The following is a 27,655-nucleotide window of genomic DNA, read 5'->3' as shown; positions in this document are numbered from 1 at the left end:
AAACAGGTGGCTGTAAATGCACCTAAGACATGTTTTGGCAAATCATGTAATATGAAGTAATTCTAAAGGTAGAGCTATGCTGTACAATTCCTCTATTCACAGAAATTAATGTAATTAATTTAATGTACTTCATTGTTTTCATGCTAATCTGTGATTAGCCAAGACACGTAAAATGACGCTCCAAGGGAGGGTGTCCTCCCTAACCAATCAACAACCAGAATGCAATATTGACATTGTGTTGGTCCAATGACAGTTTCTAGATTTCATCTTCAATTCTCTACCACTGTAAGGCAGAGTAGCAGCAGTAGATAACGAGCAGTAGATAACTCCTTGCGTTAGCCAACACAACAGTTAGCTTGTTGTAGCAGCCCTGAAGGACTCTTAATACATTCATAGAAAGACTGGTAAGGACTGTTGTTAAGCTAACAGGAGAATGGAGAGAGAAGCAACCGAAGAAACAACCAGGAGAGTTAGCTTGTTTGTCATTGTTGCTAATGATATCAGACTGGTTAACCAGCAGCCACAAAGTTCTGTTAACTAACAAACAAGATGACCAACAGCCACAAATGGACGTTATGACATGGATACTTCATCTTCATGACAGAAAGAAGAAGACGTCAGATAACATAAGTCAGCTTCTCTCTCTCTGTCTCTTTGGTCGCTAATTTCATCTCTGATCAGCTTTGTAGACCATATTTTGTATGCTGTGCATATAGATAAGAGTGTGCAAGTCATGTATTTGATACATGCATTAATACTTACTGATGTGAACCTACACTTTTAGATCCATGAATGTTTTTAGTGTTCAATCTTTCTAGTATTCAGCACTGATCTGAACCTGTATCAGATTATAAACTTTGTGGTACTTCATATATTTCTGTATACTAAGAAAATACACAGGTTAATCATGTTGTTTGTTTTTGATGAGAACATAAAAATGTTCTCATCAAAATACTATAAATACTATAAATTCGAATTTCACTTTGTTTGTAAAATGACACATTCAGAACCACTCCACGGCTAAAATGAGCACATCTTTGTTTAGAAACAATATGTACATACATACATATCAAATAACATATCACATTATGCTTTTTCTTTTTTTCTTTTTTTAGGCCTATATTATGGTTTTCTGACTGTAACACTGTTTTCCATCCAATTGTAATGTTAAGCATGGGCTGATAGTTTTGTGTAAAATTACACTTTATTTCATGCATGATGTACGCAAATCCATGCTGAGCCCTGCTCAGCTCATTCAGCTATGTTCACTTAGCAAACTAAGCAAGAAAGAGAGATTCCCATTATTCTATATAGACCTTTCTGTCAGGAGCCATTTACAAGGCAGACACTGTAGCAAGTGGTTTGAAGAGCAGTCAAGTGAATGTTGTGCTGCTACCTGCTATGACTCAGTGCTGTATGACTTACAGTGAAAACTATGGTATGGTGTGATATTTAACCTGAATATATGATGTAATGACATGAAATGTTTCCATGATCCATTTCATGTTCACGGTGTTAATTCACTGGATACTAGGGCTGCAACTAACGATTACTTTCATTATCAATTAGTTATTTGGTCCAGAATTTTTTTACCCTAAGCCCAAGGTGACGCCCTTAAATGTCTTGTTTTGTCCCGACCAACAGTCCAGAACTCAAAGATATTCAGTTTACTGTCATAGAGGACTAAAGAAACTGGAAAACATTTGCATTTGAGAAGCTGGAACCAGAGAATTTTGGCAATTTTAAATTAATAGTTAGCAAGTAATCAATTAATCAACTAATCATTGCAGTGCTACTGGATACATAAACTCTCCATTTACACCAAGAAAATTCTCATTAAATACAACAAGACTGAGAGACTAAAGTCAAATTTACACCTGTAGTTTGGATCTTAAGGGGAAATCAGGTGACTAACAGCACCAGCGTCATGTGGCACTTCACTGAAGTTTCGGTGATCATTTATACCCTGGTGTCATGAGGAGTTTATGAAGAAATAACTAATTCTGACAATTACTGGTCAAGACTGCAACTCAACTGCAGTCTCAAACGGATCCACACAATTACGTGGAGATTCACAAATATATTTCCTTTTAAAAATGCTAAGTTGACGTACAAATTTTGATATATCAGTGGTAAATTAGAGGCACAGATACAGATTAACAGATACAAATCACTCTGCATTTATTTATGCATTGTGTTTTATGAGTTAAGTAACTTGACATGTTTGTGAATACTAATGAGACCGTTTTAATCCTATAAAAAAGCAATACTTTACTTTCTTTGTAATATTACAGGGGGGTAGTTACGCTGTGGTCACTGTGTTTCACAGTATCAGTATCTTTTTTTTTTTTCATAGTGTATAACATCATACATAGTTTCTGTCTGCGTATTGCAACAATTCAATAAATGCTAAAGTTCTTTTGTGGTGTAGGGATCACGCACCTTTTGTGGGACATTTAGATTAAATTCGGCTATCAGAAATAATTAATCATTATCGCAGAAAAGGTAAAAACCTTCCAGGACACTCTGTTCCTTAAACTCCCCACCTCCCCCCCCTCATTTCTTCCTTTGCTGTCCTTGTGGATTACAGCATGCAGATAAGACTAACCGATGGTTACACATCCGCAGCACAAAAGTGGCCATACACAGAGCAGATGACAAGTCTGCAGTCACCAGAAGCCTCAACAAGTGTGGGTCCTCCCCAGATACCATGTTATTCTGTGCAATAGGCAAAGTCCTCCCACCCTTAAAATAACCCTGTCTAGGGCTCTGAGGTGTTGCACTGCTGAATTGGATTCTCGAAACAAAGACTTGTTTGTGGCAGCCACCTGACATAAACAAGGTTCCCACACTGAAGTGGTACAAAATAGCATTCTATCTTTTCTGCTGCTTGCTGTGTTTCTTATCACCTCTGCCTGTCATCGCTGATAACATGCAGGTATCAGTGCACCCTGTGGTCTACTTTATTTGAGCAGGAGCAGCTTCCTCCCTGTCCTCCATCTCTCAATTCTTTATTTGGATGTTCCTCTTGGCGGAAATGTGATTGCCCTGTTACATCATAACTCTGATATCTATGTACATCACCACTTCAAGTGACTTGCTTTTCTTCGAACATTTTGACATGACTTGTTGTGTTTTTTTAAAAAAGGTATATGTATAAGGATATTTAATTACAAGAATACAAGTTGTTTGTTTTATTCTAATTCAATGCAATTAAACATTCTGATAATTAAAAGCAGCAGCATGAGCAGAGCAGTACAGCCCAGGCGCTGCCAAAAATGTTGGAGCACAATATTAGCATGACTATCAAAGCATGAGAATAGCTTTAGTTTGTTTCTTAAGGGATTGTTTCTGCTTTTGTTGCTATTGTTCACAGGCTCCTCACAGTACAAAGCATCTAAATGCCAATAGGAGGGTTTCCTAGCTGTCATAAACAGAGAGGCCAAATAAAGTGTGATTTGCATAAATGGATGAGCTTGGTGTGTATGTATCTATATGGTCCACTCCACAGATGCAAACCTCTTGTCTTATTCAAAAGGGTCACGTCATTAGAATTACATATTTTCCCACAAAGGTTTGGGTTTTAGGCTGGGTTTTGATGTACAAGACTGTTTTCATGGGGAGCTATTTTCTACTAATGGTGAAATTAATTTGCATCTTTCCTGATTTGCACCCTGTAACACAAATGCTATGAAATGCCAGCAATATCTGTGATATGTGCATCATGATTGATTGATTTAAGGGGCCTGCACCAAATGGCACCTGACAGCAACATACACCAACAGCTACCAAAATGATTGCATGGCAAATCACACAGTTCAGCAAACTATAATATACAGTTCCTCTCATTCAACAAGAAAACGTGCAGAAGATTCAGTATACATGACAAGTGTCCCATTATCAAGCATATAGTGTAATCTGTTTTAGCTGCCACACATTTTCTATAAATCTCACCAAAATGAAAATCTCCTCATTGAAAAGCCAACTCAACAACCTACCTTTCAACAACCAAGACAAATTAGGATTCTTTAAGAGAATTTTATCGAATAGTGGACCGTTATTCATGAAATATGCCTTCATATCTGCCTACTTCATGAATAAAGATGCCAAACCTATAATGCACTTCAACTGAGATTCAAATTAATCAAAGTGGAAGATCAGAATCTTCATCAACTACAACTTTCCTATCAATGGATCTCTTCATTTATAAATATGAATTACTGAGTGAACACCAGTATGGATTTAGGGAAAATAGAACTACTACCTATGCAGTAATGGAGATGACAGAAGACATAACGAAGGCAGTTGAAAATGATGTGTGTTCTATTGGTATTTATATTGACCTAGAGAAGGCTGTAGATCACAGCCAATCATTGAGAAAAATGGAAGTATGGGATAATAAGTATAGATTACTATTGGCTGAAGAGTTACTTGGAAAATAGACAGCAATGTGTGCAAATTAATGTCACTGTAAGGATTTAGAAAGGTCGCCTGTTGAGTAGTGATCTGTGATTGGTCCAAAATTTTATAATAATGTTATTTGCAATGTTACTGAATTGTGAAAATTTGTCAATTTTGCAGATGACACAAATTTGTTTTGCTCTGGCAAAATTTTAAAGGAACTTTTGTATGCTATTGAAAGGGAGCTGGAAATCCTCAAAACTTGGTTTGATGTTAATAAATTGTCTCTCAAAATTAAGAAAACTAAATTTATGGCTTTTGGAAGTCAAAAAGAAATTGACAGGGATATTGAATTAAAAATCTGTGATGTTGAAATTGAAAGAGTTTTTGAAACAAAATTCCTAGGGGTTGTAAATGATCATAAATTAACATGGAAACAACATATTGACTATATTAAAAGGAAATATTTCAAAGTCAACAGCAATCCTATATAAATCTAGGGATATATTAAATTATAAGGTCTTGTGTATAATTTAATGCTCACTTATACTTCTTTGCATATCTTACTGTGTGGAACTGTTGGTATCAACCTTTAAAACAACTATAAGTGCAACAGTCTTAATACCAGAATGAGCCATACATATTATTATTAGTAAGGCTGCTTACTATGATCACACCAATCCACTGTTTATAAAATCCCATGCTATGAAATTTAATGATTTGGTATATTATAAAATAATGCAAATAATGTTCAGAGCTAAAACAAAGTCACTCCCAGACTCTGTACAAAGGTTTTGTACAGAGTCAATGCAGGAGAGCAAGTATGATTTGAGAGATGTTTGTAAGTTTACCATACAAAAAACTAAAAAAGGGATTAAAATTGTTGAGGTTAAATTATGGAACAATGCTAATGTATATTAAAGAATGTGTAACTGCCTTTTGGTTTTAAAAAGAATGCTTTATATAGCCATTTTTGAGGGTTACAAGTGTGAATGATTTTTTATTTAATTTTGTTTTTTTTTATTTCTGGAGGGTAGCTTAAATTGATAAGAAAGCAGGATAGGCATAAGCATTATGCTTCTGCCTGTGCCTTTTCACTCAAAAAAATACTACTATTACCACTACTACTACCACTACCACAACTACAACAACAACAACAACACCTGACAAATACCAACAGCTGGAAACACTGATGGAAAGGAAATGAAGTGGCCAGTACCACAGTATGATGGCAGACATACAGTATACATATCCATTACATAATATTACATAATCCTGTCACTGGTCCATTTAATGTTGTTTTATCACCACTGGGGTTACAGTGGGGGCTAAATGGCACTCCGAAAAACTGGCATGGCCATTTTCAAAGGGGTCCCTTGATCTCTCACCTCAAGATATCTGAATGAAAATGGGTTCTATGGGTACCAACGAGTCTCCCCTTTACAGACATGCCCACTTTATGCTAATCCATTGCAGTTTTGGACAAAAACCATGCAGTTTTTTGCATGCAGTATAAATGTGTTATTTTCACCTATTTGAAGATTTCTGCATACTGAGGTCCCTAACAGTCTTGAAATTGCATAAATTTGGTATGGTTAGAAAGCTGAGACTCTTGTGAATTCAATGAGCCCAATTGTATTCATGTGTGATGATGTTAATCCCCAAAGTAGCCATTTCATTGTAGTGAGAAAAATGACCTCACTGTATAAAATGACCTATTGTGACCTCTAAGATAATCACAGCCTCATGAAACTTTACAACCACAAACTAGAAACCTCGGGCATTCAGATGATGTATGGATTCCCTAGGTATATTGACAATAAGGGGTTTCTGAGTGATTTCCAGAACAGAAGTGCTTGCCATCCAATTGCCGAAAAATGCAATTCTTGATTCCAAATGTCCAAGTTTTTGATACCAAATCACAGCATGAATTTTTTCTATGGTGTTCCTCCACATCTTGGTGTATAAATGTGATATTTTAGAAGGGGTTTTGACCATTTTTATCAATTCTTGAGTGGTCAGAAATGGTTAAATTTGGCACAAAATCTGTCAACAACAAGCATAACAAATGGTATCAACCTAAAAACTGCTGCAACAACGTATAAGAGATAATTGAGCATGGCAATGACCATCATATACTCAATCATAATGTTCTAAGCCCTTAGACACTTTAAACTTACAAAATTTGAATAGGCACCTAACCAAAACAATATTTGTTACAGATTTATGACTAGAAAAGCACACAGTGAGTTGCATCTCAAATTAATCTTCAGGTTCTCAGCTTTCAGATGATGTATACCACTTTTATGTGGTATATACTGTTGACCTGCTATCTCCCCCTAAAGATCCCCTGTCCCCCACTAAAAAAGACAAAAATGGTTCTGTGGTAGGAGGAGGGGAGTGGAAGAGATTAAACACAATTATTGGCCAAATACCATAACTATTTTATGCTATTGGTTATCAATTATAATTTCTCTCTTTTAATCCATTCAGAACTGGATCTGTTTTCAATTTCCAACTCTGACAGAAGTCAACAAGTCGCAAGTCAACAGTCCATCCAGTGAATACAGAAGCAAGAAGCAGAAACAAAGTGGAAAACTGAGCCACTTTCTTCTCAAATAAAGTACAGATTAGATGGATGAAACTGCTTGTACCCTCTCTGTATCCATGTCAATACCTAATTTATTTTCTGCTGTCTCAGTACAGAAAGATGCATATTTAAATACTGTAATTGTTTCCTCATTGCCATGATTACAGTGTAACTAACTTAACAAAATATGGTACATTCATCAGTGTTTCTACACCATTGGTTCAATACTCCTCAAGCTCCACTTAACCCTTAAAAATATGTTTTCAGGACCAGGGATCAAACTAGCAACCTTCTGCTTATTAGTCAGTCACCAACTAAACTAAAGACAAGCAACAATCCAATCTAAAACCTTCACACTGACACATTTATGTCCATTCCATCAAGTCCTCATATCTAAAAAAGAAAAAAAAAAAAAAAACATTATTTGTTGATGATGATTGCCAAAAATGACTCATATGAGTCCTGACTCCTGTATGCCAGCTCAGTTGTTAAGGTAGGTTAAGGTTAGGGAAAGATCATCTTCATGGTTAAAATAAACCAAGTTTGACTGAGATGATGCCCAAACCACAGTCTCCGATGCTGCTATTATCTGGAGAAGACAGTCATTCACACAACTGCAACAGGTTGAAATATCACGAAGATGTAAACATAGGTTGTTCTAAATGTTTAAACAAATGACAAATGCCATCATTTTGCCTGGTGACAACAATCTTGTCTTTGAGGAAACTGTTGCCAAAGTGTATGTCAAGGATATAGTTGAACTTTTTAGTCACCTTGTATAAACATATAGGCTAACACAGTACTGGTATTTCAACAATGTACTCTTTAAATATAAAATTGTACAAGTCATCTATGCTTGCTTAAAAATGTGTATAGGTTTAAAATGAAAGAGATAAAATCACCACATATTCAAACCTCCTACTCCCCATAGCTGTTAGTCCTTAAGGTAACTTGCTAGTAGAGATTAACCAAATGGGGTCACACTTTTTAATTAAAATTTGTCATTGGTCAAACAGGTTTCCCCAAAGCTCATTTTGAAATGAAACTACTATGTCTAAACACTTTCTAAAAATCTACAAAAAGTGACCTACTGCAGTTTTAAAGTGACTGTATCTCATTTCAGTAGCTGCTCTTTCCAAGTCCAAATTTCAAGACCGAGTATGTCATAAAGTGTAAATGCCCCATTCCAAAGGCTCCACCAAATGCAGCTGGAAACTTAAATTCTGAGGGTAAAAGTAGCAAATCATTCAGGACCCCATGCACTGTAACACACCCACTTTACCACTTTGTCAGCTATTCAATGGCTACTTCTTGATCGTAAACTCTGGAATTTCTTACTTAACAAAATGACGAGGCCCACCTGAATGCACCGTTAGTCTTAGTCTCAAGGCTCGGCCGTGACATTGGAGAGGCACAAGTTCAGCCCACTGTCCCTCAGTCTTCTGAAGGCTAGACCTTGGAAGGCCATGTCCTTGGAAGAAGGCAGCCGCTCAAGTGGGACAACCTTGTCATGCATACTGTAAAGCTGTCAGACTTGCAGACTGGGATTTGTTAAATTTTGTTAAATTGCTTAGCTTTAATGTAAACAAATAGCTGCTGTCAGCCATGAATGGTACAAAGGACACAACATGTAAAAAGCTTTTATGACCTGGGAGAAAGTTGAATTACCAATTGTATCAAGCTGTGATAGAGTATAGCCAATCGGTCATTTGTATAAAAAGTTGGGATTTTTACACAATACAGGTAATAGTAAGCTACCATTGCATGTAACCTTACAAAGCCTTAACTGCTATTTCAGCGGCCAGTTTTAAGTGCAATATGTCTAAAACAAAACAGGTAAGTGAAGTAACCACTTCCACAGACACAACAGGACCACAGCATGAGTCAACTAGGAATCTATAATTTACGAACTAGCTCCCTCCTATGTACGGAAATGGTAGATGAGTGAGGAGTAGAGAGGAGAGGAGAGGAGAGCAGAGGATAGCTGAGGAGGAGAGGATAGCTGAGGAGAGGAGAGGAGAGGAGAGGAGAGGAGAGGAGAGGATAGGAGAGGGGAGGAGAGGAGAGGAGGTAAACCAGCAGAACAATACGTAAGGGGAGAAAAGACTGAGACAGCGGTGAGCAGTGAGTAGATGTTTTCCTTGAGGGCTGAGCTATGTAGATCAGAGCCCCTGGGACCGAGTGGTGTGAACTGCTGGAGCCTGCACCCCCCCCCCCCCCCCCCACCTCCCCCTCCGTAAACAGCATGGAGGCAGCCTCCACCGCCATGTGATGAGAACACAATATCGCAGTGAGAAACAGAGGGGAGGAGAAAAAAAAAAAAAAAAAAAAAAAAATCAAGAAACTTCATTAAAAGGTCATAGGCAGATTGTGAATTGTGTTCTTGCAACATGAACTCATGGCTTTCACACTTCATTGGGATCTGTTTGTTGGATGAATTTAACATTTTGAGACATTAGTATAGCTTATAGTTGTGCTTCATATATTACACAGATGTCACATGTAACACAGTCATTGGAAATGACTTCACATGCCTCACAGTGGAAGTTGGCATTTGAATAACTGTTTTACTCCTGGTGATTCATGAAATAAAGAAGTCCATGTATGCATCTGAGTCAAAGTGCCCTTTTGTCTGTGGTAGGTCTGCTTTTATACAGTTGAATTGTAGAGAACAAGGTGATTCAAGGGGGCCTTAAGATGCCACCATTACACACACACTGAGAGATGGGGAGGGGTTGTCCTATGTAGTCCAGGAGACCCAGAATCCCTAGCATCAGTCCTGACTATATTTTGGGAAATCTGAACATATAAGATCACATTGACATTCTGAGCTGCTGTCCTGCCTGACAGCAGCCTCAATAAAACAAAAAATATGCATGATCACTCAGGCTTGATTAGGATCATCTGCAAGGCAATTTTATTTTTCATTTTTTATGCCCACATAGCTCCAGTCATGACTAACATCTCTGTAGAGAGCAAAGTAAATCTGAGCTTCTTCTCACTCAAACCAAGCCTGGTCCTGGCTGAACCTATAGGTATGACGACTGATGGGTTAATGTCATTAAAGGCTTTATCTACCACGAAGCGTCCGAACACTCTTTCTACATCATTTTTGGTGTGACAAGTCCTTGGAGCGCACACACACACAAATACCGCATTCATCCAGTTTTATATGGTGATGGTGCCCCCGCAGCGGCCGACAGGCGCAAGTTTCCTCCTCCTCCTGGATCGTTGAGAGGATAGAGAGACTCCATTCACCATACACACACACACACACACACACACACACACACACACACACACACACCGCTCTTCTCAATCCCCCTCCATCCTGACCCTCAGCAATCAGCCTGAGAGGAGGTTTGCGCTCATTTGAGTAACAAGAGGGAATCAGCATGATTATTTGTAAAATCCAGATTCCAGCATCAACATCCAAGTGTATTAATAACTACTGACTCACTTAATGTGATAAAGGATAAAGAAACTCATTAACAGGGGATCATGCTGAGCAGTTACAGTTTAAGATAGAAGAATTACAGACAGGCACATACGCGCACACACACACAAACAGACAGTCTGCAAGTGGTAAACGATGTTTCATAAATTTCTACAGCAGGCTTAGCCTGCTGTCACCAATCTCTCATCAGAACCAGAGCGTTCGTTTCTAACCCGGCTGTTTTGCGCAGCTTGCTGGGTGAGGGTGCGCAGCTCCGTGCGTCCATGCGCTTGGAACAGAGTGAGAGAGCCCAAAGTGGCAGACAGAAGCAGAAGAAATGCTGCTTTATGCTGTGCACGGGGACGTTTCCAACAGCCCCTCAAATGCACAGTTCCTCTCATCACTCACCCCTTCCATTAACGAGAAATAACGTCATGTGGAGAGAAAAAACAGCATTCATTATCTCAACACCCACTTGAACTTGTCCTCCACCACCATCTCTACATAATTCTGCCGAGTAAATCATGAACTAAGAAAATCAGCCCACTGCATCGCAGACGCTTGATTTGACCGGCAAAGTGTCAAAGCCACACAACAGAATTTCTATCTGTCTGATGGAGCTTGCAAACATAGTCTGAATGTGTATTTACCGTTAAGGAAGGATCCCATCCGCTGCTTTTTTCCACCTCAGACAATATTCCTCTGTGCGTTATGTCCCGTTAGGATAAGGTGCATTCCTTGTAAAAGCCACATAGCCCCCCAAAAAACCCGACGCTCAAGCGTTGGAAATGAGCCTGGGAAATAAGACTGGCGCACTTTTCACTCCAGAGGGTAGAAACTCAGAATAAATGCGGTCCAACATTTACACACGCGCGGAAAACAAATTAAGGAAACCCTTTTAGTCCAAAAACAAGTCTGCTGTTAATCCAAAATGTTTTTTATTCACAACTATAATAAGAATTATATATTCTCCTAGACAGAAAAGACCCTTACGCTCCGGGTCTTCTGAGGCGCACCGGTCTACATGTTAATGACGGTGATGCTGGAGAAAAAGAAACAAGAGTGGGATTTTTCCCCCCATCGTCCGCTCCTCACGATTCAGGCTGCACTTGCTGATAAAACACCGTCCTCTCTCTCTGCTCTCTCCTCCTCTCCCCCCTCCTCCTCCTCCTCCTCCTCCTCCTCCTCTCCTCCAGCCCTCAGTCTCTCTCGGCAGCTTTCATGGAGCAGAGACGCGCCTAGCGGCCTTGGAGGGAACTCCACAGCCACATGAGTCCATCCCATCCCGCCCCCACCACAGCCTGCTTTTAAAGATACATGGGAATGTGAGTTATTTTTTAATCCATGCGTGCTTTTAGGGCTGAAATGACGGACCATGCATGATAAATTATATTGCTCATAGTTTAATTAAAAATTATCAGAAAAAAAGATCGGTCGTTCTTTTTTTTTTTTTTAAAAAAAAAAAAAAAAGAAAAGACAAAAGAGCTATACAAACATACATAGGACAATCTGACAACATTCCAAAATGAAATATGAAGAGAAATTAATGAGAAGTTATTTTCAAAATATAAAGAAGATAATAGTTTTTCTGGGGAAAAACCCTAAATATGCATGACAGGGGTTTATAATTTGTAAAAAAACAAAAAAAAAAAAAAAAAAACACAGATAGGGATGAGAAAAAGTTAATATATATATATATATATATATATATATATATATAAAACTTTGTATACTAAACATTTGTTTGGTCTATAAAGTGTCATAAAATGCCCATCACAATTTTCTAAAGTCCATATTGCTTGTTTTGTCCAAACAACATTCTGGAAGATTGTAAAGAGTATTTCAAGTGAGACAAAGAAAAGCAGCAAATTCTTGCAAAGGAGAAACTGGAACTATATATTGTTTGGCATATTTGCTTGAAAAATTACTGGAACAATTAATATATAATTTAAAATAGTTGCTGATTGATTGACTTCATTGATTGGAAAAGAAAAAAAAGAAAAAACAAACATACCAACAAATACAGTGAGGAAGTGGTTCCCAACCTATTTTGCTTTAGACAATTTAATAAGCAGAAACATGTACATGTCACTCAGTTTTTGAGTTGTGAGCAGTTCAAAAAGTTTCCCTTTTCACTGTTTCATCATCACGAGAAGGAAGTAGAGTACTGCTCCAGACTGCACAGCAAGATTTACATGGACATTATCCCCGACAGAAGCCAACTTGGGCTAAAACTGACCAGAGCTGATACATCTTCAGCAGGCCTGGTCCAGGGCCCCCGGGGGTAAGTTTCTCCTCTATTTTCTCAGTTGGAAATCTGCCATTTCACCACTGGGGGCTCCTATATGGAGCCCAAGCAAGTAAGTTTTCTCCCTGCTCCTCTGATGTCCTTACTGCGGCCAACAGTTCCGTGCAGCTCTCCGCCTGTCCTTTCTGTCGTTTGCTGGCTATGGTCTTCCCTCTTTTACAACTCCACTGATGGAAGTTGCTGGTCTGAAAGTGAACTGTGATCCACTGAGCAGCTCATCGAGGACCTCCACCAGAATCAGACGGAGCTGTGTTCCCAGCTAATGTGTCTGCGCCTGCAGGAAGCCAACGGCCCTTGGCCTCAGATGCAGCGGTTACTCATGCTGACATCCCTGGTCTGACTTCACCTTGTTCACCTTCCTTCCCAGGTGCAAACGTCCCCATTTTCCACTCCTGCAGTTGGAGTCTGACACCCTGTTCCACTCGGTGTCAGCTCTAGTGACTTCCTCTCCTTCACCACAGCCACCTGTTATATCTCAATGCCCCCCACACAAGCATCAGACCAGGGTTGTGTTCCAATACCCATACTACCATACTATTTAGTATGCCAAAAAAAGATTTAGCATGTCCCAATACATAGTATGTCATATGCAGTATGCTGAAAGTACCAGGATGTCCTACTACTTCCGGTCGCATTTTGCAGTATGCAAGCTAGCATGTTTTTCTGGCCATTCTAATCCACTATCCTCTGTGCAGCGGAAGATGCGTCACATCAACTGAGCCACTGGGAGAGCACTAATGACAGTGCATTGACAGAGTAACAACAGAAGCCACAATGACAGATGAAGCAGTATGTCCCAATTGTATGAATACTGCATGCATACATCACACAACAGTACGTACTTTGTAAAGGCAGCTGCAGTACGTAGTATGCAATTCGGAACACAGCACAGGTAATCAATCGCTCATCTCACTTGCACTCAGCCAGCTCATAAATGATCAGCCATAAACTCAGATCAAAGCTTGCAATTTACAAAGGCAACTCTGAAACTGAGCGACCTGAGATTTTAATTGTTGGAGACTCAACAGATTCGTAAAGCTCCCTGGTGCAATTACACACTGTCTCTCAGGAGGCAAGACAGCTGATTTTATAAAACTAATTCCAGCTGTCCTCGACCTCCATCCCTCTGTCCACACTGTGATAGTGCATGCTGGCACTTATGACGTCATGTCCAGGCAAATTCATTAAGCTGTATTATGAATTTAGGAGTCTCCAGCCTCCACAGTTGAAAGCCTGGGGAGGAGGTGTGTCCTGTCTGGTCCAAAGTCCACCATGACCAAGAGCTCTGAACATTTTAGCCATCTTTGTAGTCTGCACATGTGGATGCAAAATTTCACTACTGCCACTGGACTTGGTTTTATTAGTCATTTTGATTCCTTATGGACCAAGTGGGACCTATTTAAATATGATGGGTTGCATCCTAACAGGAAAAGAACAGGGAAATTGATTTGTAATTTTATTAACTTTATTGCTTTTAGCCTTAATTGATGGTTCCCCCAGCAAGACCCTGCCCAGCATCCTGGCTCTGTATTTCATAGCCTTGTCCCAGACAATGCGGGTCCTGCTAGTGCTGGTTTTGTTTCCCCTCACCAATTCATTCATTTCTGTTAGGATTACTGAAAGGCAGTATGCAAAACCAAAATCTACTCACAGTCCACACAGAAACAATCTCATCACAGTTAAAACCACTTCTTCAATCCCTGCTGTTGAATCAGCTCATTTCTGTTTACTCAATGTAAGATCCCTTGCCAATAAGTCTTTTATCTGCCAGGATTTTATCATGACCAACGTTATTGACTTTTTTATCATCACAGAGTCCTGGATTAATCCTGATGAATGTGCCCCTCTCATTGAGTCATCCCCCAGAATATTTATTTTTCCACCAGCCGAGAATGACAGGCCAAAGGGGTGGCCTTGCAGTAATACAGAAATTACTTGAGTTGTTCTCCAGTCTTGCTGGGCTGTTTCTCCACCTTACAGAGTCTAAGTTTTATTTTAAAGAATAAATTGCCAATTTTATGTGTTTTAATCTACAGGCTCCTTAAACTTACTTCTGTTTTTATTCAGGAATTTTTAGACCTTTTATCAATCATTATGTTAGAATATGACAGCATTCTTACTCTTGGTGACTGTTTGCTGCCCTCCTTCCTCCTTATTTGCTTCTAATTTTATCAGACTTTTAGATTCTTTTAATTTGACCCAATATGCAAATCACCCCAGCTATGACAAAGGGACACACTTGACCTTGTGATCCCCTATGGTTTCTGTGTAGATGATGTGAACTTGATTGATTTTGCCGTCTCTGATCACAACGCAGTGCTCTTCCAGGTTCCACTCCTGTCTCCTAACCCCAAACCCACCACACTGATTCAATCCCACCCCCTAAATTCACTCTCTGTTCCCTATCTCTGTCAAGCTTTTACTGCCTCCAACACATTTTTTTAATACCAGTGAACAACATGGCCTCACCATAGAGGAGCTTGTCAGTGCTTTTAACAGCTCTTGCACAAATATTTTAGATTCTGTAGCTCCAGTCAAATATAAAAAGCTGAAACTTTCTTTTCTGCCATGGTTGAATGAAGAATTAAGGATTTTAAAGAGGCAATGGGGGGAGGCAGAGAGGAACAGGAAAAAGGATAAACTGAGTGTCTTCGTTGCTTCTCTAAAAGATGTAATATTCACTTATCAGTGTACCATCAAAGAAGCAAAGAACACCTATTTTTCTGAACTGATCACTAAACGGGTCCAGAATCCTTTTTAAAACCATATTTTTTTCATTATCTGTCTTCTTCAGAGAGACGTGAAGAAATTCTTAATTACTTTTGTAACAAAACAGTGGAGATTCAGCAGCACTTTAACACTGAACTCATAGAACTTGATGTTGACTCCTGCCCACCTTCAACATTATCCCACTTCAGTGAAATCTCTCTGTCAACCCTGGAACGCACTGTTGCACTTTCAGAATTATCCATCTGCCCTTCAGACTGCATTCCCACTTGGTTTTGAAAAGTTGTATTCCAGATGGTTATTATATTTTAGCCATTTTTAGGTGCTCTGTCTACTGGTATTTTCCTCTCCTATTTCAAACATGCCACTGTTCTCTCCTTCTTAAAGAAGCCCTCTCTAGATCCCTCTGTTTTAAGTAAATTTATACTCATCTCCAAGCTGCTATTTTTATTGAAGATTTTAGAAAAAAAACCCAACCGATTTCTTTTATGAACAACAATCAAATTTTTGAAAAATTTCAATCTGGTTTCTGCTGCCTACAACAGCACTGAGACTGCTCTGGTCAAGGTCACCAATGACTTACTGCTTGCAGCTGACACAAGACTGTATTCCATTTTAATTCTCCTTGACCTCAGCTCAGCCTTCGACACAGTGGACCATAACATCAAAATCAGCTGTCTGAAGAACTATGTTGGCATCAGTGATGTGGCTCTTGATTGGTTCATCTCTTATCTGTCAAATGGGTCCTCTGTATTGCTTGGAGATGCCTCCTCCTCGTGTACCCTCTCTTCTGTGGGGTCCCCCAGGGATCTATTTTGGGTCCCCTCTTATTCACTATTGAAAATTGTCCAAAAATTTCCTGCAGTTGAATAACTCCAAATCAAAAGTGATTATAATTACCCCCTCTGGCCCCAGCACTAGCAGTGTTCTCTCCTCTAGTCTTGGTGCCTTATCTAATAATGTTTGAAAAAAGGCCTGCAATCTAGGTGTTATCTTTGAGTCAGCATTGTCTTTTGATGTTCAAGTGATCAAACTCAGTCCTGCAGTCCTGTTTTGCCCAACTGAGACAGTTAACCAAGATCAGATCATTCTTTTCCTCTGCAGACTTAGAAAAGGTCATCCATGCTTTTATCTCTTCTAGGCTTCACTCTTGCCATTCACTTTATTCTGGTATCAGCAGGTGAAACATCCAAACTGTAGTTGATACAAAACGCTGCCAGGTTTTTAACACATACTAAGAGTAGTGACCACATTACACCAACCTTTGCTGCCCTTCACTGGTTACCTGAGTTTAAGAATTTATTTTACTGCTTGTTTTTAAAGCCTTGAATGGTCAAGCTCCTGCCTATATATGGGATGTGCTAACTCCCTATGAGCCTGATCACTGCTTGAGATCCTCAAGCAGGGCCCTACGAACAGTTCCAAAAACTCGACTTGTCACTTAAGGTGACCAGACCTTTGCTGTTCGTGCCCCACAGCTGTGAAACTCCCTGCCTGGAGATCTCAGGCAGGCAAACTCAGTGTCATCTTTCAAATCTCTTCTTAGGACTTACTTTTTTGGCTTTTTCTTAACTGATGGTATTTGTTATAACTATTTAAATCATCTTATCTTGTTTATATCTTAAGTTTTGTTTCTTATTTACTTTTATTATCTGTTTTTATTGTAAAGCACTTTGTAACTTTGTTTTTGAAAGGTACTATATAAATAAAGTCATTACTATTATTATTTGAATATTTTGAGGAGGTGTATTCTTTCCTACCTCAGAAATCATCAGGTAAGACCTGATCAATTCAATTCATCTTGTGGATTTTGTGATTTTATGATTTCGTATTGAACTTCTGGCTCAAATCAATCTGGTAAGTCAAAACAGAAGATTCCTCCACTTCATCTGCAAATCTCACCCATTATATATTTCTGGTTTTATCTTTGAGTCCTATTCTTTTCAGTGTATATACACTTCAACTTGGCTCCATAATATAAAAAATGTGTATCATTTCATTGATATGCAGACCATACACAGCTGTATCTAACTGAAGCGGAACGACCCCGGTGGCCTGGCGTCCCTCAACCTCTGTCTTACTGATAAAAAGTGCTGGATGTCACAAAACTTTTTACATCTAAACAAAAGCATGTCCGAGGCTGATTGGCCCACCCAAAGCTACTGCTGAATTTCAGGAAGAACTTTGATGTCTGGCCTTGAATGTAAAACTCTAAAAACACCATATTCAAGCCCCAAAATATCTTTTTTCTTTTACTTACGCCTGATGATAATGCAGTAGCCAATGTTTTACGGGTAAAATTTACCAGTGTGCCTGGCTACCGCATTTCTAATACTAAAAGAATGTCTGAAGTCATGAAATTAGTTTGTTCAATCATCACCTGTATTTTGGTCATGTTGTTTTATTATCTTATTAAAGTACCTTTAAGACTACTAATCGCTTTGTATGGCCATCAGTATAATTCAGTCAGTCAGTCTTTGTGAGTAGGATGAATCATCTTCATTTGAACACATCTGATTATACGTGTCCCTCAAACACACTTTGAGCAGACATTCAGCACCACTGCATTTTCCACAGACAGCTTTCCTGCACTTCAGGCACTTGGTGAAGGTTTTATTTTATTTACACTGTGCCTTCATCATGCAGGTCATTCTCCTCTGCTCTTTTTATCAGTTATGACTTGATGTAGTTGTCTGATCACTGCCTAGCAACTTAGAATGTTTAAACATAAAATTGCATAGAAATAATATATATATATATATATATATATATATATATATATATATATATATATATATATATATATATATATATATATATATATATATATATATATATATATATATATATATATATATATATATATATATATATATATATATATATATATATATATATATATATATATATATATATATATATATATATATATATATATATATATATATATATATATATATATATATATATATGAATTTTACCCTGGCGGTTATAGGTATAAATGTCTGTGTTTTTAATCTGGATTCATCTTCACTATTTTTAACAATATGGGGTGCTGCACAACATTATTTTAGGAAAAGTCAAAGAATGGGGGACATGAACATTTTATTAAAACATATTGATGTACATTGAAAAACCACCATGAGTAATTTTTACCCCATAGCAGTTCTAGTGTTAACTGGGCCATAACACCAGTACCGGTTTTTACTCTTCTGAATAAAACGTTTATTAGTTTTAATCAAAGTTTAGTCCTTTGATTTAATCAATAAAAACTAAAGACATTTATGTCTACAGTAGTTTTCCTCAGTGCCATTTTAGTCTGACTTTCATCATGCATTTTTAATTCTTATATCCTCTGAGTATTAGGAAACTACAGATGTCACCATCTTTGTTGTGTACAATTATGGTGGTTACAGGAAGCACACACACACACACACACACAGTGACTGTGCAATGGACTGACTCTTCAGCGAACTCTGAACAGAACGTCACTGTTCACCTAGCGTTAGCATTAGCATTAGCATAGCCAACACCTGTTCACTAAAACACTGTTCGCTATCTGGGTTTTGCTTGAAAGGAGAAGCTCAAACATCAGATAGTATAGCAATATTTCTTTAATGAGCATCTAGAGGAAGATTGACATGGATGACTGACAAATCCTGGAACTGACTCAATCCTTCTGATAGTAACTAGGGGTGTAACAGTACACCAAGTTCACAGTTCGGTATGTACCTCACTTTTAGGGGTCATCGTTTGGTATGATTTCAGTACAGCGGGGGGGGGGGGGGGGGGGGGGGGAGGTAGAAAATAACATTTTGGTCTTTCATTTTGAAAAATGTAAACATTCAACAGTGCTTAATTAGCAAAAACTAATACTGAAACAGTTTAGTTGTGCTGCAGTGGAAAAGGAAAATAACCCTTCTGTTTCTTGCAAGGAGTCAGGACGCCTGCTGACAGCTGTTTTATGTTGATTTATGGTCTAACTGTATATAAAGCAGCTGAAACTAGCTCCACCTCTAGCAGGTACAACAGTTACATGCTGCTTACACACTGATGCTCCAGTATTAATAATCTAATGATGTCATGTATAATAATATATCAGTCAGAGGGACCAAACCACTACTTTAACTGCAATACTTTTTTACTAAATTTTTCTCCCTCAGAACAGGTTCTTACGTTCTGTCTGATCACATCAGAAAACAAATAGTTGTTCTGAACGGCTTCATTCAAAAAGGTGGAGTGAAAAGCCAACCGTCACAGAGAGGGGAGAGGGACAGGGAAACGCAGTATCATTTCAATGTGTTACTTTTCATGCAAAAGTGTAACTCGTCCCACAGTCTCAGATTTTGACTCGGTAAAGGGTCCATTTTGTTTTCCCCACAACCCCAAATCAGTTCAGTTCAATCCAGTTTCACAAACATAAAAGAAAAGACAACTCAAAAGTCTGCTCCAGGGTTTTACTGCAGATCCACAACTCAAACCAGGAAAAGCAGTGGCAGTTCAGTAACAGGTATTATTTACAATATATAATGTTATAACTCCAGAGACAAAGCTTATCTTTTACCATAAGTTGGCTGCAATGACGTGACTTTACAAGGCTTCCTGTCTAATTCTCAGTGGACTGCAGATGAATTTAGTTCAACGTGTCAAGTGGCTAAATTAACTTCTGAACAAGAGATAGTATTGGCTGGTAGAGGAGACTGTTTTATTAGTCAAGAGTGTGTGACTCCACAGATGCAAACAGCTTGTTCAATAAATAATCACATTACATTTGTCTGTAATGCAGTAATGTAACGCATTACTGTCCCTACATTCAGTAATCACATTAGAGTAACTAATCAAAAAACTCTGTCGTTACTTGCGTTACACAGGTTCTTCAATTATCTGCATTAAAAAAAAAAAAAAATCAAAGGTGCCTTTCATGCACGCTTGCGCAACAATCACCTGACCTTTCATGACATGACTTTGGCTTGAGTTCCGACATACACGTACACACGTGTGGGAGAAAAGACAAAAAGTTTTATTAACTTTATTTTAGTCTTGTTTTCTTCATGAAAAAAGGTAACAAATATCTTTGATCATAGTTTTTGTTGAGGACATTAACACTGCATAGTGCAATTCCACATGTCTATCCTCACCTTCACCAGGCAAACGGTGGAGGGAAATGGCTACTGCAAATTGGTGAGAAATGGGAAAACTGTGATATTTAACTTTGCTTCCATCATTAGGCAGTTTACAGAATTTGAACTCTCAATTTCTCTGTTACCAAACCTGCTCCTTGACCTTCTTTAAAACATGCATACAGAACAAATTTCAATCCTAATAACCAGCTTTTGACTTGCTCCCCATGTCCACTTGAGAATGAAACGGTTATTTAATTCAGTCTGGTTATTTCAGATGATTGGACCCAGCCTCTCATCAGTGTGGCACGTCAGAGTGGGTGATATGTCAGCATTTTCGTGTCACCCACTGTTACCCTTTTAACTGTTGACTGACAGAATCATCATTATGCTTCTCCACTGATGCTTGCTGTTGCACGACTGCCACAAACCTACCCGCACTCAGATCATGTGTCATATTGGTGTTAGTCACATTTGTTTTCATGAGCACACTGCTGGAGAGTTACAGCATCAAAGGATCACCACAGAGTTCTGAGTTTCTCTACCACTGTATGTTAACAACACAAGCCGTGTCTAGACTGGATCAAACTAAGACACAATGAAAAGGTATCATCCTCCTCACTTGTTCTATGATCAGTCCTGTTTAGTTTGGATGAAGAGCTGATTGGATGAGATCAAAAAGAATTTTACAGACCGGCCCTTTTCTGTGAATTTTGTGAAAATGTGTTCATATTTTAAATCACTGAAGACGGGCTTTATTATTAAGTCTTATCTCCTCATCATGTAGATCAGGTATCTACTGTCTTGAAGGGATTATCTTGATTTTACTGCATTAGACAAACTGTTCCCTGTGAAGGTGTTCTATGTAGCACATATAAAGTTTATGTTATGTTATGTTAATTTCTAATAACAACCTAGAATTCTTAGTTGTCCATAAGTAACAACTCGACTGAGAGGGGTGATGACATGGTGAGAAAGACAGTCAAGAGCATGTCCACTAAGTTATCTAAACTCCCATATCCTAAACAGTCTGAAAGTCACCCGGATTGTGTTGAAAAATGCCTGGTAAAAGCTGAATCCTAATCACCTGACAGTACTTTTTCCCTGTTGTTCTTCTGCATAAATACCAATCCCAATTTTTAACTTAGTTATTGACTTTTCATCTTATACTCAACTTTAACTTCAATCATTTGATAATATGATACTAAAAGAATGAAAATAATGCCTTTTGGTGTTCCATTCTTTCCTCATCTTTTTTTTTTTTTTTTTTTTAAATGACACCATCATAATGTCAGAGAGACAGATTATCCCACCAATAACCTTGAGGTTTTGTTTTGCTGCTGTTGTTTTTCTGCTTTGGAGGAATTTCCATTTCCACACCTGTAACTGGCTAAAGCAATACAGGCCAGTGGCATTCAGGGAATTTACTTGTAAATGTGTGATTATTCAATATTGCGTAACCACAGTCAATCTTTTGAATTGTGAAAAGACACAAATCAGAACTGTAGTGAATTCAGAACACTTCATTTGGGAACAATTATGACAGTTATGAAGTTTGCTTAATACTGTAATCCTTATCTTTCACCCACATTTAGCAGTGCAGGTAACAGAATTTAAAGCTTGGTGATTGGATGTTTAGATTGCCAAAATGCACTAGCTAGTACTTCTCCCTCAAAGGTTTTATGTACACCGGCTTGTAAATTGAACTTTTTAATCAAGGAATCAAACTTTAAACTTGATGTAGCAAATTTAAACATTATACTCAAGAAGTGCATTTAGGTCTGACTCTGTCCCACGATGAAGGATAAGTGGAAATCACTTTAGATTCTGGCCAAATCAAAATTAAATTAATATTATAGATTGAATATTATCTGTGATGATTACCAATGGATTAATCTTTTTTCTTTGTTCAAAGTATTTCTTCATTATTATTATTTTTTTTTTAAATACAATTTGATATATTGTAACAAAACCCCATCTCGCAAGTAAGCCTTACCTCTTGCACCATTACAAATTTACAATATGACATATCAAATCAATGGTATGTATGATAAAAGACGAATCAGTGTTCTAATAGCTACAGTACCAGCAGTGTTAAACGGACTTGGCAGTAAATCAGGTAGTTAGTGAAAGGACGGTGCTTTTTATTGCCAATTTAAGCCAAAACTTGGAACATAACCTGCTCCGGACCAGGTTAAGTTTGCAGTATAAGTTACCATGGTAATGTAGCCAGGTTAAAAGAGAGCCACCTTCATGACATTGAAATCCCTGGCTTTATGCTCAACATACCTCACTAACCCACTAATCTCGCTTCGTAGTACACCCCTCAGATGTTGCCCAAAATAACTCCTCTACAACTGTGTAGAGTTTAGTATTGTGAGGCGCGCTGGTTTCGGAAGAGTATTTCCTCGTTATGTATTCCCATTTCAAATAGTCTTTAAACAATCTCCTTAATGTTGCTGAACATAAAAATTCAGGACTATTCCAGATTATGTAACAATCCTATTGGTTTATATTATGACCCCCAGTTTCCATAATTTTATCTTCTCTAAGAAATCGTGTTTTTTCAGTGATTTTGGCATGAATAGCTAATATTAGAGTACCCATGAGTGTCAGCCACCACTTTTGTACTGATGCTTTAACGGGTAGAATTTCATACCAATCCAAACCGCAAAAGTGCTCCAACTGTGAGTCATGTAACATTGACAATGGGAAAAATGAATGGGATTTTCTGTTCTAGAACCAGGTGTTGCCCAAAATAGCTCCTACAATTTTACAACTGTATTAGCGTTAGCAACAGTATCCATGCTATTCATGTCATGGCGCTTGCAGGCATGAATGACACCTGTCACATACTACAGCTGGCAGTATACTGCAGCTGGTTTAGTGCTGACTAGTTGAAAGCTTAATACAACATTGATTGTAATTCTAATTTTTGTTCATTTAATTGTTCTGAAAATGACATTCATCTCCTGGCCTTCTGCACGTACACGATTACAAATATTCAAAGCCATGTTCAAAAACATCAATGGCTCAGGACCCCAGATTATGACTCCAAAAATACCAATAGGAAGGTATTTTAAGAAGACTCTTGGATCAGAGTGAGCCATAGTGAAAGTATTAAGTCAGCAGAGAAAATGCTAATGGTGTAACAAACAATTCTGTTCCTTGTCCCATTTATCCTCACTGAAACCTCCCCATAGTGGTGTTCAGACAACAGCCCACAATGTCTTCTTCTGGGAGAATATAGTTAGATTCAACAATTACATTTGTGAATTGCCCTGTGGATTAACCTACTGTCTGTCTGGTGGCTAAATCCCAGATCTAGTTGAGCTCATCCTTGCTCTCACTGACCTCTGCCAAAGTGCTCACGCCATTATTGTTCATTCTGGTGTTAATAACATTAGGCTCAGACAGACAGTTAAGCTGAAATGTGATATTGAAACTACTGAACAGAGTGTCAGAAAAGGTTGTGTTTTGTGCAGGCCAGATCCTATACAACAGAAAGAGATGAGGGATATTAAATGTAAACCTGATAATCCTAATCTAAAGTGTGCAGGAACTTTATGCTCTTTGCAAAAGTTGGCAGCACTAGCACAGCATCAATAGAATCGGGCATATTCAGGATGGTGCTTTATTGTCAATTAACAAGAAATGTTCTGCATTAAATTGTTTTGAGGAAGGACATACTGAATGAGAGATTGTGTTCAGTTAAAGAGGCTAGTAGCTAACAGAGGTAGTCTGCACCTGACATCATGACTGGTTCTCTGTAGAATCTATATTGACATGATGTCAACAAGACAGTAAGAGTTTTACAGATATTAAATCTCTGGTTAAAAGATTCTCTACACAAATGGTAATAAGTGACACAGTCTATTGTTCAGCCCAGTCAATATCTTTACAACAAATAGATGGCACCTGACTCATTCCAATGAAAGCTGCTCACTGTATGCATGCTGAAAATGCTTTTTTTTACTTTAAGTCGACCTAATGGCCCAAATCGTGATAATACAAAGCCAGTTCAGTGATGCTTTTATCGTGATTTTACTGCTTTTTACAAAACACGTGGATTGACGTGCTATCTGCCTCGTTCTTGACACGAGTTTGCTTTCTGTAGTCCTTCAGTGAGTGTTTCCTATAAGACCTTTGGGTCTTCTCGATCACAACTCTGCCTCCACAGATTAATCAAACTGTGTGAATGAAAGTGCACAAAGCTAGAGCATGAAAGAATAATCTATGGTAATGCAAACAAGCATTCAAAACATTTGTGGTGATACATGGACTCCTGCAACACCAACACACCTGTAACCTCAAGCTTACCTTATCTACATAAGTGCAATGCATCTCATACACACACATAAATAAACATTGGCCACGCCATCCACACCTTGTTGTAACCACATGCAAATATCAACATAATCGCACACACATATCCTCGCTCATGCTTAAAATATGACACATACTGAACTGACACACTACTATAATATTCGCAACCGACTTCAATCCACACACAATTGCTAAGTCACACTTAAAACAGGAACAGTGTCACAAACGCACCTATGATGTCATGTACACCTCTAATATCCACACTTTTACACACACACACACGCTGCCATGTACATCCTTCCGTATCCACACACCACCTGGTTAACACACACTTTCCCAGCCTTCCACGTTCAGGTATGGAACTCGAAATGTGCAAAACACCTCTACGCACCAGTGATGTTACACACAGCTCCAACAACCACACAGTGCACCTGCAGTGACACACATCTACAGTACAATACCCATGTACACCTGGGATGCCATCTGCAGACCTGTGATGATCTTTGAGATGAAGCATCTTTTTTAAAAACTTTATTAAATATATTCTTAAAGTCTTGAAGTGCACAGACAAAATAGAAATTTGAGCATCTACAATTCCATTACAACACAAACTATCTGCTCATAAAGATCATGCAATATTATCGAAAGCTCCAGTGCAGCTACAAAATTTAGCTTGTGGTGAGATTGGGACAGTATTTTTGTTCACAAAATGTCAGAAAAATCAAAACTAGCAAGTACAGAATAAGCAAACAACAACAAAAGCATAATGTGAATTTCTATTTGAGTGTCCTAGTCTGCAAGTCTTTAAGTTGCAGAACAGGAACACCTCACAGCACAACAGGTAGCCTTCAGTTTGAAATTCACAAATAAGATTAAGATAGCAAGCAGTTTTTCCTCACTAATGTGGAGTTTATGAAGCTAGCAAAACATGTTGGCTAAGACAGTTGACATTAACTTACCAGAGTGAAGCTGTAGAGCAGACATCAACAACAGTACATAAGTTACATTTTAAGTTAAACCAAATACTGCACACCTGTTGTCCTCCCACACAGGTGTTCTCAATGTGTTGCTTGATTAGCACTCTCTCAAGACTGTCTGTGGATATACTTCACTCTTTTGTTAGTGTTGTTGAACCTTGTAAGGTTGTAAGGTAACGTACATCACAATTATAAATGATTGTTTCTAGGATCCATATACTATAATCAGCATAACTCTGCCAATCTTTAAACTGAGCCAACTGAGGTCTGATCAACCTGACCAACTAAGGACAGCTGTGTTGGTGTGCAGGGCATTTAAAACCAAAACCATAGTTTAGCCTGAATGAAGGGTGGCTGAGTGGTACTACTGCAATCAATTGCACCTGTTACCAATTGACAAACGAGGCCAACTCAATTTGTGGTTTGCTAACAGTGTTGCTGAGAAAGCAATCAGAAGGGGAAAACTATCTTGTTTCTGTAAAATGTAGCCAGGAGGTATACATTTCCTGTTGGAGTGAACACGTCTTGACATCTTCAAACTTTAGCGTGTTCTTGCTTAGTCGTGGTTTGCTTTAGCTAGCTTTAAGATGTTTACCAAAAAGTCATATTTAAAGCACTGTTCCAACAAAAAGCTACATTGGTAGTAGTCACTCCCTCAGACAGGTATGACAATATTAAAATAACTACTCCCTCAGTTATTATGGTCTATTGGCACTGCCTAGTGGTCTAATTGAAAGGGGGACGTGTCAATGAAATGAGTTCATTCACCAGCACAATAATAACACCAGTAGGTAGCTCTTGTGCAGAGAAAGTTTGAAACAATAGTCTAGCTACCTTGATTAAAGTAGTTAACTAGCAATGATAAATGAGGTGAGATTCTTGAAAGCTGAAAGAGAAGTTATACAACAACCACGGAGCTGCCGACCCAGTCCAAATGTCATGTGTATTGAATATTCTGATGAGTTAGCTGCTAGCTAAACAACAAATTAGCATTCTGGTTGTTGCTAACCTTGAGAATTTGTTGCTTTATTATGTGTTGTAAAAACATTTGGGATGGGCTAATAACCCGATAAAGCTACCAGTGGTATGGTTTCACTTGAAATTGCTGAATGCTGTCCATTTAAGAAAAAATGCTAAGTTAGTGGTTCGTTAATTCAGCTATAGGCAGAAACAATCAATGTTTATACAGTATGTTTTCTGTCCTTTTGTAGTCACTTATGTTCTTAGTAAACTAGTCCTTTAAGTCAGACAGATATGTTTAAGTTCTAAGCTGAAATGTGTAAGTGAAATGTTGTTAAGATGTATAGTTACTGAGATATGTGTAATATGTAAGGATATTATGTATTGGTGTCCTGAGAAGAAACACAAGTGAACTGTTGATATGGACAACTGAGTGATTATTCTGCATGTTTTGTGCAAGCTTTTTGCTGAGACTATACTACAGACAGAACTGTGCTGCTCGAGTCGCCATCATCCCACTGCATCCTGGTCTCCATCTCCATCATCACCATCTTCTCACCACTCCACTACTCATCAGTTTCAAACTTCTTCATCTTTTCCATCCACTTGGGAGCCAGGATGGATCGTTTTCCTGGCCAAGAGTGGTGGTATGAACTCAAGTGCATCCGAATACTATGAAACAGGGTTGAATAAACAAAGGCTGCTTTCATATTCCCTTGGTTATTTCTATGAAAGGTATAGATCCTTTCATTCAGATCTCAGATCAGTTTTTATTTGTTTGTTGTTCTTGTACGGTCTCAACATTTAAAA

The 27,655-nt window shown here is 38.3% G+C and overlaps 1 protein-coding gene across 4 annotated transcripts in view; it reads right to left on the bottom strand.

The window, feature by feature from the left end:
* Window positions 1–26,236, bottom strand: part of nlgn1 (neuroligin 1) — a 370,620-nt gene extending 344,384 nt beyond the window's left edge. For 2 of the 4 annotated variants that reach the window (XM_042417119.1, XM_042417122.1), the window contains exon 1: window positions 25,868–26,235. The gene's annotated coding sequence lies outside the window, so the exon portion shown is untranslated. Of the gene's footprint in view, window positions 1–11,077; window positions 11,524–25,867 lie in introns of those variants that run through there. The other 2 variants (XM_042417120.1, XM_042417121.1) reach the window with 2 other exon arrangements.
* Window positions 26,237–27,655: the final 1,419 nt, after the last annotated feature.

Source organism: Thunnus maccoyii, chromosome 7 (genome assembly GCF_910596095.1).
Source record: "Thunnus maccoyii chromosome 7, fThuMac1.1, whole genome shotgun sequence".
Lineage (NCBI taxonomy): Eukaryota > Metazoa > Chordata > Actinopteri > Scombriformes > Scombridae > Thunnus > Thunnus maccoyii.
Note: the sequence above shows the minus strand (reverse complement) of the source record. Positions and strands in the feature narration are given on the sequence as shown.